The sequence below is a fragment of the Cheilinus undulatus genome, linkage group 14 (genome assembly GCF_018320785.1).
Source record: "Cheilinus undulatus linkage group 14, ASM1832078v1, whole genome shotgun sequence".
NCBI classification, from domain to species: Eukaryota; Metazoa; Chordata; class Actinopteri; order Labriformes; family Labridae; genus Cheilinus; species Cheilinus undulatus.
The window spans coordinates 31,769,763-31,775,762 of NC_054878.1; positions in this window are offsets into that span (position 1 = coordinate 31,769,763).

Genomic DNA, 6,000 nt, shown 5'->3' on the forward strand with positions numbered 1-6,000 from the left:
TGTATCTGTATCATGGGGGACTGGGATGGGGGACAAGCACAGACCAAGGCAACTGGGCCTAGTTTGAGTGCACGCTAAGGCTAGTAGTAAATGTTCAACACTGTTAGTGCCACATGTACCATGTCAGCCATGGACAGGAAAATTAATGTCTGGAAGTACTTTGATGATAACATGCAGGACATAATCTGTGGCTCTAATTTAGCATATCACAGAAATAGGAGTTTGAAGCTTAACCAAAGAAACAGGAAAAAACAGTGCAGACTGACAGCATGGAGTCTAGCCTTGTATCATAAGCTAGCCCTGCTAGCACATGACATTGAGAAGACTAGCATGCTAATAATAAAAGTGGTGAATGGAGATAAGCTCCAGTTAAGTCTTGTGTAAGGAAGAGGCTTCTGTGAGTTTACTGCATTTGTGAAGCTGCAGCTACAAGAGGGTAAAAGAACTGCAGAACTGAGGAGACGGGTCTGCAGACATTCTCACAGACTGTTCATCTGAGCGGACATATCTCAGAAAGGAAGTGCCATAATTTCCTAGTACAATGTATTTCCTGTTTTAGATTTTTTTTCAAATTCAACTTTATTCATAAACAAAGTCTGACAGTTACATTCATAAAATAACCACATTGCAAACATCACAAAGAAATATTTCATAAATAAAACAGAGGGAAGGGTCAGAGGTCTACTGTGGCATTACATTATGTATACACCTGTGTTAGAAATAGATACGTGAACTTTGGCTTGCTTTAGCTTCATTAGCTTTAGCTACAGCAGTTAACATTTACACATAAGCCAATGTAGCTAACTTAGCTTAAGCAAATGTAGCTTAAGCTAATGTTGCTGTGTATTTTTTTCTTTGAAGCTTCATAATTATAGATCCATGAGCTCTGTGAGCTTTAGCTTAAGCTATGTTAGCTAAGTTAACTATGTATCTATTATCTACGTAGCTTACACAGCTAATGGAGCTACGTAGGCTATGTTTGATACATTAGTGTTTTCATGGAGGACAGTTGTTTTCCTGTAAGCAGACTGTTTACTCAGCTTTATTAAGCTTTATTATCAGGCTTTGCAAGTCCTGTTTTTGACTTTTAACTTTTGGTAGCCTAACTCTTACCTTAACTCGTACCCTAACTGGAAAGTTAATCTGGTTTTATTCGACAATGTTTTAGTGTGTATTTTCATTCTGACATATTTGGTGTCTCACAGTAACGGTCTTTCAGAGGCCAGATCCTTCTCTTTGTTTCAGAATTGGGATTTGAAGACCACTGTCCTACAGACACAATTTACTGATGAGAAAATCCCCCAAAAACGAACCACACCACAAGAAGGTTCATGTCCACTTGAACGTTTTTATTATGAGGTGCATATCATTTAGGAGTAATTAATTTCTCATTCAAAGGTAGTGAGAGAACTCATATTTTTAGAAATGTGACAGGAAATTTCCACCCCTAATATCAGAATATATCCTATTTAAACAAATTTGAAGTTTCAAATAAGCAAAGTGATGATTTGGATTTGATTACCTTTGAAAGACAACCCTAGATTAAACCACAACTTCCATCTACTCTCTTCTGATAACTTTTGAGCTATTAAGACTCCATTTCCCATGAACACTTTTGCTCCTTTTTTAAAGTTTGATCTGACCTGAAAATCCCATACATATCAAAACAAAGACCTGAAGTAAACCCATGTTTTTCAGCAGTGTGAAAAGGTCAGAACACAGCATGCTGCTGTGACGCTGCTCTGGGTTACTATAGAATAAACTACGGACTAGAGGCACTTCATTGATCTATTTTTTAGGTTGTTTGGGGGTTTTCATGTTTTTATGAAGAGGATGGAATAACACAGTGGATAGACTCAGCAACAGGGATGAAAGAGTAAAGGATGGGCTTATTGCTGGTTGTGGGGTTGAACCAAGGGCTTTTGCTTGGAGGCTGTAGCCTTTATACATAAAACATGAAATTTAACCACTGAGCTTCACTGACAAAGCTTTTTTAATCATTATTTATGTCTTAACATCATACATGAAACCTGTTTTTCAAAGTAATCTACAGACACTCTGCTGAATGTCCTCAGCTTACTCTATGTCCCATGGCCTTGAACTTTAATGTTTTGTTTCTCATTCACAATTCTCATAAACCATGTTTTCAGGAACACCAGACCGCTTCTTTCAGCCAAAAAACCCCAGTAAACCTACTACACTTCCTAACAGGACCAACATGGCACACATGAAGCTCATTGGTATTAACATGTAAATTATGGGGTTAGTCCAAACAAGACTGGACTTCTAAAATCCATGGAGTCTTGTTAGTCTGACTGACATTGTACTAAATAGGGGTTCAGACGGCCCAGCGGTCTGGTCACACCATGGTGGCCCTGGCTCAAGCCTAGCCTCTTTCCCACATCTTTCCCCACTCTGTCATCCTCATTTCTGATTCCTGTACTCTCTTCCTCTCTAAATAAAGGCATAAAAAAGTCCAAAAATAAACCTTTAAAGAAAAACAAAGGAATTTTACTAAGGCAAATTACTCAAAGTCAGAAAAACACACCCAGCTAATGGGGTTAGATTCATTTACTCCAGCGTGCATTCAGACCCAACTTTTAGGCGTTTTATGCATGCTCCAGTTTCCACACTGTACTGTGACCCAGATGTACAATAGGGATCAACCATATTGTTTTTAAGGGCCTCATCAATACCAATACCAATGACTGAAATTTTAAAAAACAGCACTAAGTTAGTCGACGCAAGAAACAGCACAAAACAGCAGGAAAACAAGTGATGCCATACATTCACTGTGGATGGGGCATTAGGAGAGACTGTGGAGTGTGAAAACAAAGCCAGAGGGGAAGACACACCTCACAGTGGAGCAACAGTAGCTGACTTTTTTATTGATTTATTTTATCGTTCAGTGAAATAAAACACCGATACAGATAATCAGCCAAATGCCTTATATTGGCTTGAAACACACCAACCCCACCGTGAAGCACAGTGGTGGCAGCAGTAGCCCTGGAAGCTTTGTAGAATGTAGATGGTAAAATGAATGCAGCAAAATATAGGAATCATGGAGAACAATTTTATTTAGTCTACAAGAGAACTACGGCTTGGGAGCAGATTTATTTTTAGCATGACAATGGCCCGAAGCATACAGTGAAAGCAACACAGAAATGGTTTAAAGACAACAAGCGGCTGGGGTGCACAGATGGTCTAGCAGTCTACTGTGCTACCCACGTACGCAGGCTGCCCGGGTTTGAGTCCAGCCTGTGGCCCTTTGTCACATGTCTCTCCCCACTCTCTTCCCTGTTTCTGAGTCTATCCACTGTCCTCCTCTATCTAATAAAGGCATGAAAAGGCCCAAAAATAATTCTTACAAAAAAAAAAGCAATACAGAAAACCAATTCGGCTCAACTTTTACACAGCCTTTCATAATTGTATGACTTCTATAAGTGAATATTGTGATGAAACTGAGATTATTTTGTGTATTTTAGATATTGTTTATTTAAAGTGAAAAATCAAGTTCTAGGCAAATAAATTTAAAAAATCAAAGTCATACCTATTTCATTCAAGAGACTTGTGCCCTAAAGACAGTGAAGAGACCCTTAATCTCAGTGATGCCCCTATGCACTGCTGATAAGTTACATAAGCCACAGAACAACATTGCCCTTAGCTGTCAAAGCATTGCCACCTTCAACAGGCCCAGGCTCTTTACATGCAAATCCAGGAAGTGACAACACTATACTGCCTATTCTGCCACACGACTCCCTAACAAGTCCCCAAAACCACACACATGGACTGATGAGCAGCCAGATCCAGAACATCACCAGGGTTGTCAAGTGAGAACTTCTCTTCACAGGCGTTTCGTCTTATTAGGCCCGTAACACATCAGGGTGAATAGACAGTAAGCATCCAACACCCCAGAGCTACCCCCCTCTATGCTAGTTCCCACTGCCCATACCAGCATTTTACTCATAGCACGCTGAGTAAAAAACTCAAAGATGTAAGTTTCTTGTGCGATTAGAAGGAATAGAATAGGTCAAAGGCATGAATGGGTAAGAGATGGCTAGTAAATACACTAAAATAGATGTTTTAACTCATAAAAGCTGGATTCATCTGTACTTATCTGTTACAATTTCAGATTTTTCAGAGTTGAAATTTACTCATATGAAATATTTGCATAATATATTGATTAGAAAAGGCCTTCGGCATTGTAGATGTTAAAACTCCATGAAGGCCCTCAGTAACATGTTCAATAGCTACCATTATGCAACATTTGGTAGCCACAGAGTAACTTCACACGGCCATGGGCCAAGGCTCCATGGTTAATGTCTCACCCAAAGATGATGATTCTTCAGTCTTGTTTTTTTTAGCTACCTTATTCAATCTTTGGCCAAGTTATCTTTGTCTAGGGGGAGAACATTTTTCCTTCTGTGGTCTTCAGGAACGTTGAAACTTCAGCTGGACGCTAATAAATGCTACCAGCCATCATGCTAATAAGCTTGTGTGCAAAATCATTGGTTTTAGACTTCTATACAGGTATGCAGGTTTTCTGGATGTGCTCCAATCGAAAGGACATGATTAGGCTGCAGACAGCATATGGCCCACTGATACACTGATAAGATACATGTGCTGTAAAACCCAGCTTATCATATTTGCACTACTTCGCTTTTTATTGTGCGTGCTGATAGGGACACTGCTGAGTGGACTTTTCCTAGAAAATTCCAGGTACTGAGTGGACCTTTTTTATGTTAAAGGTTTTGTTTTAGGGGCCTATTAGTGAATGGATTCCACTTCTGTTAGGATTATTTTCACTTTTGCACCAATCATGATGATGCAGCCACTTTTGGACTAAATTAAGCATTGGAAAAAAGTAACAGCACGTCTTGTATCAAAATGCTACAAATTTGAAAAATCACATTAATCTAGTGAATACTACATTAAATATAAAAAACTAGAACTACCACCAAGCAGTAAAATGCCTCTGCAAGGTTTTTAAACCTTTTTAAACCTGCTCACTGAAAGGACAAGAGTGGGTCAAGAAGAAGGGCTGTGATGGTTTCTGTATTAGTGTGGTTTCTCAAAAAAATATAAGCAAGGGCTTTTCATGAGGCCCAATAGCCTTGACCTTTGACCTATGAAATCTTATCAGTTCAATTCAAGTGGACATCCAAAGTAGACATTTGTGCAAAGTTTATAGAAAATCCTACAAAGCATTGTTGAGATATTGTATGCCGTATCAGGCAGCTGACCCTTCCCATCCCTGCTCTCCTGCACATGTCTGCATTAGACACACTGTCTTGCCAACGATACCCAAAGATGCACTTAAGAGTCACAAAGGAGTCCAGTTGGTGCCTCTGGCCATCGGTCAACGTCCAGGCCTCACAGCCAGATGAAAAGACTGGAAGGACAAAAAAACCCAAAAGACTCTGACATTCTTTCACATTCTCAGATACCGGGAACACCACACTGTCCTGCTCAGCAAGCCCATCGCCCCGACTGCAAGTCCAAGTCTGTGGGTGATCTCAGCCTCACAGTCAGTGGTTCATGGGTTACCTGGCCAAGATAGGTGAACTGCCCTACAACTTCCACACTCTCACCATTCAAAGACAGATTCGATGGCAGATGGTTTAATCTAAATAAGCTTCTGTAAGCATGCTAACAGAGCTAAAATGTCAAATCAAACCATATTATGACAACTAAATAGGCTAGAAGTAGGCTAAAAGATCTCAAAAAGCAACACATCATGCTGCTAACTAGAGAAATCCAAGAATAGATGGGAAACAAAGTCACTGACATCTATCAGTCTGGAAAGGGCAACAAAGCCATTTCTCAGGATTTGAGACTCCAGCAAACTAAGGTGAGAGCCATTATTCACAAATGGAAAAAACTTGGAACGTGGTGAACCTTCCCAGGAGTGGCTGACTTACTAAAAAGGCCCCAAGAGTCCTGGTCCTGGTCTCATTCAGTAGGTCACAAAAGAACCCAGAATATCTAAGGACCTGCAGG